Below are 16,662 nucleotides of genomic sequence, written 5' to 3'. Positions count from 1 at the left end.
CTACCTCCCATATTCATGTGTTTCTAATGGTTATATCCCAATTCAGAATAGGCATACCCTTCCTTTTTGCATCATATCATCTCCCTCCTTCTTTAAGACACAGCTGAAATGCTAAGCCTTTCCTGATATCTCCTTTCCCAATTCTAATACTCCCATTCCTTAATTATTGCATATTCATTTTGCATTTATTCCCTATAATTTTATATATGTGTACATTGTCTCACCAACAGAATATAAACTCCTTCAGTGTAAGTAAGGATTGTCCCTTTAAACAAAATGTATCCATAGTGCCAGGCATATAGTAAGTACTGAATAAATACTTTTTTAAATGATTGATTAATAATCACGACCTCATGTCCTCTGACTATGTCTAGAACTGATGAACTTTGGAACTACTCTAATTCTTCCTTATTTCTGGTGGAATTGTATAGACAATCATCATATTCACTTATAGCTCTTTGCAGGTGACACTGAAAATTGATTTCTTCCAATATGTATAAACTATATATTTATCTACATATATTAGGCTAGAAAAGGAATAAAAACAAAGAAATGTATTCTACTCTGTTTACATATCCATTAACAAATCCTTGTTACAAATAATAGGTTCTGCTTAAATTGTAGTCAGTTGCCATGAAAGGGTAAAAATATTATTCCAATTCCATAGGGATATTTGTATTTAGGAATCTGGAATTTCACATTAGGGTATTAATCAGCCAACAGCTTAATATGTTACTACATATAACCAAGTACTAGAGTCTTATTTTAAACTATAAGAAAATCAGTCTTACTAATAAAAATGTAAATAGAGCCATAATTTATTTATTTGCTTATTCTTTTCCCATATACAATGTGTTGATCTGTGTTGGATATTTTGCAATGACAAATGGACACTCTATTAAAATTTAGGACAAATAATAAGGTAGAGATTGTGATTTCTATGTCTTTGAGAATAACAATTAGGGAAAGTTGAAAAGTTGAAAAACTAAATGAGTAGAGAATCCCAGAGGGAAACATTCAATCTCATAAAGGATAGAAAAGGCTAAAATTTTCTAAGAAAATATAATCACAATAGAAGACAATATCTTTGTGAAAGAAAAATACCTAAGAACAGATTATCTTTGACATAGACTCATAAAGGACTAATCACAGAAAACCCCAATATAAAAACGAGAGACAAGGAAAAAGTTCTAACCAATATTACACATCATCAGCTTGGGCTTGAAAATAAAACATATTTGTAGTGCTGTATGTGGGTGTGTGTATGCATCTTTTATGCAAGGTTAAATTGGATACAATGACTAAAAGTATCCACCAATGGAACCAAATGTTAAAGTGAGAGTTGATTGCAAATAATGTATGTCATGACCATTGAAAGGCCAAATGAGAAGTAATAACAATCTGACAGATTCACTATAGCTTTAAAAAAAGGCTAGAACATGAGAAAAGGCCCCTATGATATATTCACTTCTCAGCTGACATCAGTTAAAAGCTTTAGTTTTAAAGACTTAAGGGGTGATTTAACAACAAAATCTATTAGCTAAAGAAGGTTCACAAAATACATTAAATACTATTTTCAGTTTGTCATGAATTTTTTTTAATATTTTATTTTTTTAGAAAAAATTTCCATGGTTACATGATTCTTGTTTTAATAAAACTAGTACCTACAAACTGCCCAAGAATATTTATATGAAAATTATATATTTGTCTATTTTATAGATCAGTATCTCACACTCCATACCAAAATAAGGTCAAAATGGGTATATGATTTAGATATAAAGGGAGATACCATGAATAAATTAGGAGATAATAAAATAGTTTACCTGGCAGACCTATGAGTAAGAGAAGAATTTATGACTAAACAAGAGAGAAAGAACATTATGAGATAGTAAAATGAATAATTTTGATTACATGAAATTTCAAAGGTTTTGTACAAGTAAAACCAGTGTAAACAAGGTCAGAAAGGAAACAATAAACTGGGGGAAAATTTTACAGCAAATTTCTCTGATAAAGTTTTCAAATCAAATCTATCAATAACAATATGAAAAAATATTCTAAATCCCTTTGGATTAGAGAAATGCACATTAAAACAACTCTGAGCTACGACCTCACAACTATCAGATTGTAAATATGACAGTAAAGGAAAGTAATAAGTGTTGGTGGCTGATATAACAAAATTGGGACACTAATTCCACTATTGGTGATAAGAACTGATGTAACCATTCTGTAGGGCAATTTCAAACTCTGCCCAAAGAGCTATAAAATTGCATATACCCTTTGATCCAATAATTACCATTACTAGGTCTGTATCCCAAACAGATCATAAGAAAGAACATACTTGAACATAAATATTTATAATAACCTTCTTGGCAGTGACAAAGAATTAGAAATTGAGATGATGTCCATTAATTGAGGAATGGCTTAATTGTAGTACATGATGGTGATGGAATACTATTGTGCTCTAAGAAATGAGAAAGAAGATAATTTCTGAAAAAGTTGGAAAGACATGTATGAACTGATGCAGAGTGAAATAAGTAGAACCAGGAGAATACTGGAAACAAAAACAGCAATATTGTATAATGACCATCTGTGAAAAGTTTAGCAATATAATGACCCAATATAATTCTGAAGGATTTTTGACAAAGAATGTCATCCATCTCCAGAGAAAGAACTATAGGGGTCAGAATGCAGATCAAAGTATACCATTTTTTCACTTTAGTTTATTATTGTTTTTATTAGAGGGTTTTGCTTTTATATAAGTATTTTCTTATAACAATGACTAATATGGAAATATTTTACATGATACTACTTGTATAACACAGTATAACCCAGATTAAATTATTCACCATCTGTGGTAAGTGGGGGCAGGGGAAACAATTTGGATCTTATAATTTCTGAAAATGTATATGGAAAATTATTACATGTAATTGGGAAAACAAAATATCTTATAACAAAAGACATTTTCTACATTCTATTTTTTGAATTATATTATTTTAGTTGAAACATGAATAATATCTGACTTTACAAAGGCATGTGTCTTAGTATTTTTATAAAAAATATTTTTGATCTTATGAACCACCTAAAAGGGTTCAGAGACCACTTCTATCCCCAAAACCACATTTTGAGAACCACTCATTTAGAGTATTGACAGTTGAAATGACTTGATTTTGCTCACACAATTAGTATGTATCAAAGGTGGAACAGGTTTTCCTGACTCCATGGCTGTCTTTTTATCCATTCTACCATGTTGTTCTCCCAGAACATAACTGTAGTTATTGTAAAATAACTATGTTTGTTGAAACTAGTCCCCTTACTTTATTAATTACTGCCTCTCAATGAAAGATAAGATGAACATGAATTTCAGAAATATATGTGAATTATACAAGCTTAAATTTCCTATCTAGGCCTAGAATCACTCAATATTTTCATAGAATGACAGTTTATTGTTGTGAAGGATTGGCTATTGCTTATATGTAAGTTACTTTCCTTCTCAATAGTACTGAAATTTGATCTGATCTAGTGTAGTCATTGTGCATAACTTCATAATTTCTGTAAGATTTCAACTTTCATTAGAATGAATTAAAAATAGAGGATATAACCATACGAAAGCTTTTGTCAGCCATTTCATTGGTAATGTTACCAACAAAGAATTACATCAGCTAAACAGTGTAAAGAATATCATTAGAGAAACAAAACAGTGTAAACAAAAACAAAACAGTGTAAAGAATATCATTAAAGAACCAGGTGACAGGGAAAGGAGGTTTGATGAGTATGAAGGAAAACAAAAGCAGATGGTCAAGCTCCACTGGCTTCTATGCATCCTCAAGAGATCAAGAGGAGGGCCTCCAGTAAACTAAGTGGACCCCTCTTTTAAGTACACACATCCACATGTATCCACAGACACAAATACACCCTATAAAAGACCAAGAATAGATTGTCGGTTGCATTCTATGGAGGTTTAAAAGGAATAAAATAAAGTGCCAGGTTGATAGTTTCTTATTTTCCTTCTCTTTTCTGGAAAATCTACAAGTAGTTAAATCAGTGTAATTAATTAACATTTTTTCCAATAGTCATGAATGACCTTTAAGGTTGAATTGGAGTATTATGATTTGATGATATATCTTAAATAAATCTAAAAAATCCTAAATATCAGAGGAATTCCTTTTCGACCTTAGTTTCCATGTTTTGAATAGCACTTAGCAGTCATACAGCACTTCTCTATACAGCACCTTAAAAACAAACTAATTTCTAATAACTAACTTCACTGATGAAGCACCTTTCTCTTGAGATGTAGAAGTGATTCACACATAACTCTAGCACTGTTATAGTAATACACTGTATCTATAGAGTGCCTTTATGGCAAATAACTGAATGCTTCAGTTGTATCATTTACTCTCCCTTTTTAATAGATAAGTAAGACATAGGGAAGCATTCCTGGCTCCTATAAGTAAAGAAATCTGTAATGTTCAAAACTTTACCCCAAAACCACATAGTTTATCAAGAACTAGGCCAGATCTTCTAATGTTTTATCCCCAAGAGTCCAGAACAATTTGCCTTTGCTATTAACATCCTAAGGAAGATATTAATACTATGCCATCAATCTGATGATATTATAGCATAATAAAGAGTTAGCTTTTATTCCAGAACAAGTCCTCATGAACCTTTAATCCCTATCCTTGCTCAAACCTAAAAGGTTGCATCAAACTCTGACACCACAGGGCAAGGCCATTGGCTAAATGTGCATGGCAGAAACAGATGAAAAGGTCTTTATAACAATAATAGCACCAGAATTTATGATATGGCCAACAAACATTTTGATGAATGGAAATAAGGAATGTCGCTGACCAGTAGCTTCACAAAAGGTCCTAGTAGGACACTCAGAAAGGGGAACCAGGGACTGAGAGAAAAATGGATTACGAGTTAAAATCTAAGGGAAGGAGAGCATAAGGCTATAAGAATAAAGTCACAAAGACAGAGAAAGTTCTGACATGAAGTAGTCAATGAGTTAGCTCTGGTGGGATAGCTTCACTGGAATGAAGCTCTGATGGTGAAGAGCTTAACCCTTAGCCCACATACTGCTGTTTTTATTGGGGTTACAACAGTATAGGGGGAAAGGAAAATGATAATTAGACAAGTGGTCTGATACATTAATGTTATGAGGTAATCATCACAAGATACAAACTGCCTGATGATCCTAAGACAACAGGTACATCTAATGCCCAGATCAGGAGTTCATATGGCCTAAGGCATCTAAGCTTGTCTGATACAGATGTTAATGTTTTGTTATTGGCAAAACTAGGAGACTGAGAAAACTGACTAGTCTTCTGGAGTGTAGCCTTGGGGAAGGGCTAGGAATTTGACAAGGTTAAGGGTCAATCTAACTCAAAGTTACAGAAACCAATCATAAGAGTCAGCTTTTTGAGCACTCCTAAAATAATATCAAGATTAATATATGCCTGGACTCCTACAGGGAAGAAAAGCAAAGGACAGTTTATGGTTGAGAAACCTGCTTCTGGTTAATCTGCCAATGGGTGAGAAAGGAAGCACTAAGATTCAGGTCTTCTGACACTCAATTATTATCTACTAATTTAATTTCATCTCATAAACTAATATAGTATATTATTTTCCTGTTCATCTACAGAAATTTTCTCCCAGGATGTTTATGATGTGAGAATATGGCACCAAATGAAATAATGAAAAAACTTTATTTCTTTCTGATCCAACAGGAGAATTTTAACACCATATATGTGTCCTATTCTTCCTGGGTCAGGATTCAGAGGACTGTGCTATCAAACAGTCGTTATGACTATATGAAGGAGGTGCATTTATAGCCAAGTAGGCAGCAATTTAATGTGTGACTCCCACTATCATTCCTGAGAAATTTGTCCCTAATTCCCTGAAAATGTACAGCTGAGAAGAGTCACAAGGCTTCTGATTACTTCTCATCAGTCCTGAAAAGATTAGATAAGCTTCTTCCATCTTACAAAAGGTTTCCTTATTCAAAATTTCCACAAGAACAGAACATTGAACTAGAATGGTATTCTTAACAAAATGCTATATGACTTGAAAAAAAATATTCCAAGGAGACCAATCAATTCAAAGGATGGGTTAATGTACTTCTGATTTAAGGGTGCTATCAATATTACTGACACTGAAACATCTTGCAAAGACAGAGACTTTGCCAAAAAGCAAAGTCCCACCTGTCAGGTCTTTTTCTAATGCTGTTTCATAGTATCTCCCTTGGATGGATGGTTTAAAACATACAAATCAACCGAAAAACATGGATCCGGAAGTACTGATGCTAGAACAAAAGGAAAAACCTTATGATTGTTACAAATAGAATTGCTTTAACTACAAGGGAAAAAATTATAGGACCCCTAATATCTGATGGCTTTTCTTATCAGGATTCTCTCTCTCTCTCTCTCTCTCTCTCTCTCTCTCTCTCTCTCTCTCTCTCTCTCTCTCTCTCATTTTCTATCTAGCCATCCCTCTCACAATAGTGAATAGAATAGAATTAAGACCATCATCTGAACCTCAATGAATTATTAGCAAATTAATCAATTCTGGTCTTATTAGAGTTCCATTTCAAAACTAATTGTTTAAGTAACAACTTCTACTTTAATTATGATATTTACTGTCCAATAAAATTGAAATTATACTTACAATTCATAAACCTATGCTTGTACTTTTATAGTAGAAAGAAGAATGAGGTAATAAGAACCACATATTTTTATAGACTGTCCAAAACATTTATTTAACCATTGAAAGGCATTCCATCAAATCAAATGCTTTTTTTTATGTTAAACAAACTATAAACATATCTTGTATTCTCTGAACTTTTTATACAACTGAGTAGCTTACAGAGGCAAAATAAAATTAATTTACCATTTATAAAGGGTTGTCTATTCTTTTCCCATAGATCAAGGAGGTTTTCAATATAGATGTACAAATTATTCTCATAAAAAATTTTCCAGAAAAAATGACTTATAACTATGGTGGTAAACCTATGGCACACGTGCCAGAGGGGTAATCAGAGCCCTCTCTGTGGGCATGTACACCATTGCCTTGGCACAGAATGCACCAGAGTTTGTTATTAGAAAGCTGGGGGACAGGGGACAGGCAGCTCCCTATCTCCTCTCCATGGGTACCTAAGGACATTTCTCACATTACCCACCCCTTTAAAAGGTTTGTCATCACTGACCTATAGGATGGTAGTTAATGGTATTTTCTCAGTTACATTTTTGGAAATAATGATGATTGTGATTTTCCCAAGCATTTAGAAATCATTCATCTTTTAAATAGTTTGAAAATTGATCCTGCATATCAAAATTATGTCATATCTAGCACAGAGATCTTCTGTCTAGAAAAGTATTCCAAAATTCCAGTATGGGATCTCCAGAGAAGGCTACCTCAGGTTTAATGTACACTGCCAGTTGGTAACCACTCAGAACCTTAGCTCATGAGCCCCCACCAATACATTTACTTTGAATATTGGCCTAAAGATACAATTCAAGGCAAAAAGTATTTAATAAAGGAAAATAATTTCAAATGGAGCAATAAAAATTTTCCTTTAAAAACTTAGGTAACACTTTCCCACAAATAATACATATAATCAGCATGTACACATAAATATACATATGTATTTATATGTGATTATGCAAATATGCATGTTAGTATATATGTATATCAAATATATGTACACAGGTGTGTACATGTTTATTTATTAATATATCAAATAACCAGGGTATACATATAAAGGGCGTAAGTATAGGATGACCACTTTTGGCCAAGGTCCACATTTGGAAAAGCTGCATGTTTCTGACACTATAGGGCCATATCATACTTTCCCTGCCAGACTTAGCAGGATACCATTCTCTTGGCTACATAGTCTTCAACAAATTTTGCTTCACTCAATGTATAGTCTATACTGGATGCTGTTACATTGAACAAACTATTTTTGTTGGTCACGGTTCCATTGGACACATGGTGTCTTTTGAGTGCTTGTTGGAACCTGCCAAGATTCCATAAAGTATGAGGATTGTGTATAATGAGTTTGATGTGCCAATGGGACATTCAAGTGAAGACGTTCAACAGAAAACTGGTGATATTGAAAAAAAAGATTAGGGCTTACATGTATGGATGTGCTTATTATTAATAAATGCTTCTTGGATTGAATTAGTCTTGAAACAATCATTATAGAAATGATTACTGAACTTATGAAAGACAATGTAATCACTGAAGCCTTTAGGTGGACTCATACTTAAGGGGTTAAAAATGTAGAGAATACAAGATCATTTTATTTATTGTTTGTTGCTTACAAAATAGGATTTGACTTGGAAGAGCAAAATACAGATTTAAAGGCTTTTCTCCAACAAAGCTTCTCTCATGCTTCTGTGTATACATGATTCCTTGAGAGAATGCAACCACAGAGACAACTTTGTTCTACAATCCTCTGAGTATCAATATTAAGTGAGGCATAAAACAGGGAAACATATGCTCAGGAAAGGTGTTTGCCAGTGTCATGGAGGATAATCCTGCATTAAGTCCAAATAGAACATGGATTTCTTATAGATGGCATGGTTCTCCAGATGCTCCTGTTTATGGAAAACATTGTGTTGACTGCACTGAATCCAGAAACACTACAGGGCCTCATCACTGAGATCCATGGTCCCTCAAAAGAGAGAAACCTAATAATTCTACATGCAGATAAAAAATATGTTTTGTCCAGACTATGATATATCTTAAATAGGCACTACAGATGGATAGTGAACTGGGCCCAGAATTGAACAGGAGGAAGAGGGAAGGCTGGATCACATTTTGGAAACTGTCCAACTATTCCAATGATCCCAAACTGCTCCCCAATGCATAAGCCTATTTGTTTAATAGCGATAATCTTGAGGTGATTGGGTATATGTCTACAAATTATGAAATGTCATGATTTCTAAGGAATCAAATTTTCATTTCTTACAAAGGGCACTGGAAAGATCATTGGGAGGGGACGGGTTGAAGAAAGGGTAACTTCAATAAAGGATTGTGTCCAATTCTTGGGCACAAGCAAAATCATATAAAAAGCACAATTAAGTGATCCACAAAGGAGGAAGGCCAATCGTATAAGAACAAGTTGCTACATAGTAAGTGTTTAATAAATGTTTGCTGACTGATTGATTAATTAAATCCCAAGTATTGCTCCAGGATCCGTAAAATATATTAAAAATATTGAATGCTATTTTATTTATAAACTAAGAGATTTAAGAATAAAATTGAATCATCCTATACTAACAATACATTTAATGAACTTGTACATATACACACTTTTTAAAGGCTGACCTAAGTAAAGTCAAATATTGTTGCCTACATGGTATGGTTAGAACCAGCAGTATGATATTAGGATTATGGGATTATATAGCAAGGAACATTAAATATTTAAAAGAATAATATGCCATTGGTCAAACATGAATCAGAATGAAAAATTTTATAGGTATAACCAATTTTATCAACTTATTTTTCTACTGCATGTGATCAATGACTGGTGGTAGAGAGAGGATTCTGCTTGTTTATGGCCAAAGTATTATATTACAGTAGTTTATTAGAGTCTTTCTTCAAAGGTCAAAAGCATGTTGTCATATCTTTTTCTTCAGAAATCTGACAAAGGTTAGTTTAACCACAATACTTCATCAAACACGGAACTAAAGCATGAAGAAGATAAAAAAAAAAGGACTAATATACAATAAAGTAGGATTAGAATAGAAACATCTTCGTCCTGATGGGTTCTACTTAGAGCAGGGGTCTGCAACTTTTTTGGCCTTGAGAGCCATAAACACCACATTTTTAAAAATGTAATTTTGTGAGAGCCGTACAATATGTTTAACACTGAATACAAGTAAATATGTGCATTTTATGTAAGAATAACACTTTTAAAGTACAATAAGTCTCTGAGCTATTTTTAATAACGTTATTATGTGCTAACCAATGATGAATAAAGTACATTAATGTGACTTCTGGTGCTGCATGGTTTTGCTGATTATTAATCAAAATTATTTTGATTATTAATAAAAAAAAGCAAGACTTAATGGGGCACTATAGTACTGATATAACTGCACACATACATATAAAACTAAGAAAATTGCTGAAATAAAGAGAGAAAAATTCAGGGAAGAATACTTTTTCCTCTCCCTCTCTCAAGTCAGGCAACAGGAGAAGAAAAAGCTGCCGGCCTGCTGGTTAAGTCATTTGGCCACATAAATTAAGTAGGAGATCAGGAGATTACAGAAAATAACATGACTTGTGTGCAGGCATTAGTAAGTAGTGAGGGAGGAGGGAACCTTTTCATGGAAAACTGGCCAGGACACATCACACACATTTCCTGGTACATGTGTTTATCAGTGCTGCCTACTCAATCATTCTGTATCAAATGAAACAACTACTGGGGAGAAATGCTTCTCACTAATGAAGCATATGTAAAGATGTAATCTGACTATAGTTCCCCTTTAAGATCAGGTAGAAAAGTTAAAAACAATAACAATCCCACAAATAGGGAGTGCAGACCCCAATGAATGCACTGAGATAAAGCCATGTAAATCAGAGGCAGAGGGGTAGAGAATGTAGACAAAAGTGATCAGTCACTATACAGAACCCCAAGATGTCAGTAACAGGTGTGGAAAGAGTAAAAGGAGGGCAGAAGGAGGAACACACAGCACACCTACCAAGCCAAACTAAAGACCAGGATTTGCCTCGCAGGGAAATATCAATTAGGGAGCCTTCTATCTTAGAAGATAGTCTGGGTACTGAAAGAATCACACAACGTATCATGTGACACACGATGTCACGCGTAAACTGTTAGTTTACTGTGCTGCGGTTGACTTTATGGCTCCTGCAGAAAGAGCCATACCTGGCCCTCAAAAGAGCCAGATATGGCTCGAGAGCCATACGTTGCTGACCCCTGACTTAGAGAATCACAGGATTTTAGAACGAGTGAGTTTTTTTTTGGAAATAGCCCACAATTATGCCTTGATTAATGCAAATAATGCATTGAATCTCATGGAGTGGTTGCATTACTTAAAATTTCACTACATATTTTCAATATGCTATAACCAATTAGCATATTTTGCATAAGTACAACTTCAAATAGTGAAATTTAAATACATACAACCATTTCAAAGGATTCATTATTCATTCCTATCAGGACCTAGCTGTACTTTAATCTCTTTATTTTAAAGATGAAGAAACCGAGACCTATATAATTCAAATGAAATATCCAAAGACTCAATTCAAATTTTACCTTCTATAGGAAACCTTTCCTAGTCTCTAATGCTGCTATTTCCTTTCCTCTCTATGATTTTACCTTCCATCTTCTCTGTTCTATAAATACATGTATATACATGTTACTAACATGTTATCTTCCCCTTGAAAAAGTGAACTCTTTGATGGTAAGGAGTATTTTCCCTTTCTATGTATCACAAGTTCTTAGCACAATTCCTGGCACACACTACAAACTTAATGTTGCTTATTACTGACTTACATTTCTTCTAGGGAGGTAGGAACATTGGACAAAGCATTGAACTTGGAGTCAGGAAGCCCTAAATTTAAATTTTATTCCTGACAGTGACACTAGTCATTTGTCCCAGGGCAAGTTATTTTAACTGCTTTAAGCCCCACTTTCCTCATCTATAAAATGGTGATTGTTGTATCAGATGAAATATTTATGAAGAGCTTTGAAAACTTTGAAGGATAATATGACTGTTATATTATTATTGTTATTATTATCTATCAATTTTCTTCAGCTATAGAAAATTTGAGAATTACCATTCTCCGTTCCACATGAACAAGATATAGGAACAGGCAACCAACTGATAATTTCTTATTTTTAACATTTTAAATAAGTCCTAGTGAGATTCATTTTTGCACTTGATAATTGCCCTTATTCTACCTGCGTGTCCTGTGTAGCAATGGTAAGGCTTTTGACAACTGGAACAAAAAGGTATTTGTTTTTAATGTGTTCTCATATGTATTTGGGCAGAATTTTCTTCAGCCCACATATTCCCTAGAGATACAACTTCACATAAACTTTCATTGTAGTAAAGCTCAAATATTATGTTTAACTTTTTTAAACTTTCAATTTAATTAGTTTGTAATTCTGCTAACGAATCCAAATAGCTACTCTCTATGTGTGGAGTTCAAATGTAACAGGCCATACTCCAAAAGAAGTCTGGTGATCTTTCGACACAGAAATTCTTTAAAAGAATTATTAGTGGTTAATAATGATTGATGATCATGATGATTCATTTATAACATGTTTTTACACTTCCAGGCCCCTGGTCACCTTATAAAAGAAAACATACCAATAATGGAAGTAAAGCTAATGCTTCATAGTCAGTCTGTCAGTCATTAAGCATTTACTGAGTCTCTGTTATGTGCCAGGCACTGTGCTAAACACTAGAGATGCAAAGACAGACAAAAGATAATTCCTGCTCTTCAGACTTCATGAAAATGACTGTGAATAAACGATATATGTAGGAAAAATGGAAATAATTAATAGAGGGAAAGCATGAGCACTAAGGGAGACTGGGAATGAATTTTTACAAAAGGTAGAATAATCAACAGAAACAATTTGCTTGGGAGAAAAGAAAGAACTATGTCCTATTTTAAACAATAAACACTATAACCAAAATATAAAACATCCATTAACCAACCAAAGGAATTATAACAATTATTAACTTAAAAGGAAATAAGATTCATATGATCTTTTCTTGGAAGATTGTCAGAGATTTACTTTAGCTTATGTAGAGGGAAAGTATGTTCTTAAGTGTCAGGCCTTACCTGGCTTCAAAACACACCAATCCAAATACATTTCAGAAATAATATTTTCTTCTTAAGGTATTAACACAAAGCTATGGGTCTTTTGAATATATGCTTTGTAATTTTGAATATTTACTTTGCAAATTTTCTGACCTTAATTAATCTTAAGTCTAAAATAGCACATAAGTATATATACACATATATACACACACATATATACACATATATATGGACACACATGCATACATATATGTATATATATACATATTTGCTCACACACTACATGTACAAAGTACTACATGTGTATGCTTGATGTATACATACAAGTATGGGCTTTATGTTTATCTAAAAATCAATTAATGGTTATTCTATTGTAATTATCTGGACTTTGAAGAGATCCTATATTCCCAATTCCCAAAATAAATCTTATACAAACTTCAGTTTAATTTTTTCCTATGTTCACAGAATATTAAGATTTATGCTACTGTAGAAGAAATCAAGCACCTTAAGTATAAATACAATGCTTCACAAATGCCAGGATCCAGAAGTCCCTTGCAGTTCAATATTAACCCTTTCTGATACCTTTAAAAACAATCTGTATATGTGGTTAAATAAAAAAATAAAAACAAAAGTATTAACACTGAAATGAAACAATTTGATCTCATAGACCCTCTATATATTGAATTTACTTAAGTCTCCATAAAGAACAATGTAATCAAGCAATGTATTCCTACTCATTTGTTGGGCCTAATGGTATCCTATAACTTCTAGTCATAAATGAAGGTGTGTTCTATATTCTTGCTACGAGACTAATGTGCTTCAAAGAGTCATGACAAAGTGAAATAGATATGACTTAAAAAAAAAAACCCTCACTTTCTGTCTTAGAATCATTACTGTGTATTGGATCCAAGGCAGGAGAACCTGGCAATGGGGACTAAATGACTTGCCCAAGATCACACCACCAGGAAGTATCTGAGCCCACATTTGAATCCAGGACTTCCCCTCTCTAGGTCTGGCTCTCAATCCATTGAGCCACCCAGGTGATGACTCTTAAGAGCCAGCAATATTTCCACAAAGTTTTTAAAACATGAGAGAGTCATGGTCTTTGCCATTAACCCAAGAGGCTACCATTCTCACAAGATACCAGGGACAGCTTGGCATAGCAGTTAGGATTTAGAGTCAAAGGACCTAGGTTCCTATCCTGCCTCTGACACTTATTACCTGTGTGCCCTTGAGCACAAGTCATTCAACCTTCTTGGGCCTCAGTTTCTTTAACTGTCCAAAGAAGTGCTAAATTAGATAGCCTCTGAGGACTCTTCTAGGCCCAAATTAATGCTCCCTTGGAACAGAATGTAAGATTCTTCTTCATTTGCTACAGCTCCAGAAATTGCTCTGATGATTATCTCTGCTTCTTTATCTTTCCTGCATATAAAAGATGTTGTGGCTTTCCAGGCACATAGGTACACTTTATATTACTCTACATACAAAAACTCATATTACACCTGTGGCCTCAATGACTCAACCCCCAACTTCCTGCATGTAGTGACTGAAACTTATTCAAAAGGGAAAAAATAATGGAAAACTAATTTGGGGGAGAAAGTAACATCTTAAGATTAAAATAGCACCATCATTCCCTAATGAGAATACTTAGATGACTAAATGGCAAAAGTCACTGAAGGCAAACCCAAAGAAATTGGTAGGTAAGTAATTTGATTTGAAATATTAAAGCTTCTTAAAACTCTTTTTTTTTCCAAAGCTCAGGAAAAAGTATTCTATGATGGAAATGATCCCTGGCAACACTGACATCCTGACACCATGCATGATGCCCACATTTTGGAAGCCTGAATTCTCTGTCACATTGGCTCTCTTCTGCTAACTGGTTTCATTATGCCTGTAAGCCCAATTAAACTAGTGAAATTGCTAATGGTCTTCTGTCCATTTCATACATCATTGACAAGGGTAATCAGTCAACAAAATAAATTTGCCTCTATGTAATAGGTAAGCCCAATGAATGTACAATGCCATAATGGATGGATGGGGGTTGGAGTGAACAACTATGAAATCCCAATTCTAAAAACAATCTTTTATATATGTTCAGCTGAGCATTCACCTACATTTTGTTTTAGCATCTAAAATTTAGCAGGCCTCAAAGAAATAAATAATTTGGAGGATGATGTGATAGATCACTTAAATCAGGCATCAAGAAAGATCTAACTCTTATGCTTCAAGGTCATTTTTACAGCTTTGGCACAGAGCAGTTTAGGATGAAACATTTCCATGAAATTTCTCATCTTTAAAATAGAAATGTGTCTGCAGAATTCTTTGAGGTTCTCAGATATTTTTGTGCTATATTAAAACTTAGGATCTCAGTTTTGCTCCAAAGGCAGTTTTACGACAATTTAATTTGGATAAATGAGAGGTCCTCAATTTAAAAGGTGGGGTGGGAGGGGTGAGGGTGGCATGGTGAGGGGCAGCACCTAGGTCTTCATTAGGAATAAAATAAAAGGAGCTGAACACAGTGCCTGGCACATAGTAGGCTTTAATAAATGTTTATTGATTGCTTGAATAGAAAATTTGGAGATATAATGGGAGCTAAAAAGCAAGGACACTAAGCCTAGGAGGGGTCCAGCTATTCTGATTTCCAAGGAAAGTTGTGGCCTTTTCATTTGCATAGAAACGGTTTTCACAGGTGAAGTAAAAAATTACACAAATTCTCCCTTCTCAACTATGCTCAGGGTTGCCTCATTTCCCTAAAACTTCCCTTTGATTGTGGCACTGCAAACAAACTCTGGTAGTTAATATCTATACTGGAATAAATCAAGTTTTCTTTTGAATGACAGGCTCTGAGGTATAGTGAGATACAGGGCTACTCTTGTTTAAGTTAGTTTTAGTAAATACAAGTTCCATGTCAGCGCTGTTTCAACGCCTACTGAGAGCAATATTTGTGGGAATACTTAGTCAGCATGGGTGGAGAGGGACCAAGAATGAAAAGACTAGAGAAAAAAGACTGATTGGTTAATATGTGGTTGAATTTCAGGAAGATCAAGTAGGTTTGGAGAGAACTTTTCACTGATAAATGTCTTTGCCTGTATTCTTCCAGATGCTGATGCCTGTCTTACAAAACCTACTTTCTACCTGGAATCCAAAGGTTCTGATCCTCAGGGTAAAGAGAATGGTGTATACTATCTCTGCTTCAACCAAAAGCCCTGGCAGTGGTGACCCTATGCTGCCCATGTTCCATTTTCCACAGGAACTGACACTGGCTAGAATACAGAAATGGATAACCAGTTCAGAGACCCTTCAATGTGTGTAATCAATACACAATAGGAAGCTTCACATAATCTACTGGGCTGTTGTAATACACAAACATGATGAAACCAGTCAACATTGCAGAAATGGATTGAATCAGCTTTGTTGTTCTTTGCTAGAAAGGTCCTCTCAAAGCCACTGTATGCTCTTTAGCTACCACACACCAACAAAAAAAACTAGAGACTACTGCAGTGGGTTCTCTCACCCTATAACTTCCCCCACCAATCACTACCACCACCACCAACACTACTACTACCATGTAACTATAAACATTTTAACATTTTAAACTAAAAAACAAAAATGTCACTTGAGAAAGTTGTAAGCTCTGGATTTCATTACCAAATTGTACATTATGATCTTAAATCAAAAAAACAGATTGCCTTTGAATTGTAGTATTTCACAATGTTTCGATGCAGAATTAAAATGCCTCCCCTCCTCCCCTCCACCACCAGCTATAAGCTGCTTCTTCTTCTTCTTCTTCTTCTTCTTCTTCTTCTTCTTCTTCTTCTTCTTCTTCTTCTTCTTCTTCTTCTTCTTCTTCTTCTTCTTCTTCTTCTT

At 34.3% G+C, this 16,662-nt stretch overlaps 1 long non-coding RNA gene across 1 annotated transcript in view; it reads right to left on the bottom strand.

The window, feature by feature from the left end:
• LOC123242381 overlaps positions 1 to 16,662 on the bottom strand; it is a 501,284-nt gene that overhangs the window by 120,001 nt on the left and 364,621 nt on the right. The window lies entirely within an intron of this gene.

The sequence above is a fragment of the Gracilinanus agilis genome, chromosome 3 (assembly GCF_016433145.1).
Source record: "Gracilinanus agilis isolate LMUSP501 chromosome 3, AgileGrace, whole genome shotgun sequence".
Classification (NCBI taxonomy): domain Eukaryota; kingdom Metazoa; phylum Chordata; class Mammalia; order Didelphimorphia; family Didelphidae; genus Gracilinanus; species Gracilinanus agilis.
This window is presented reverse-complemented; position numbering and strand designations above follow the sequence as displayed.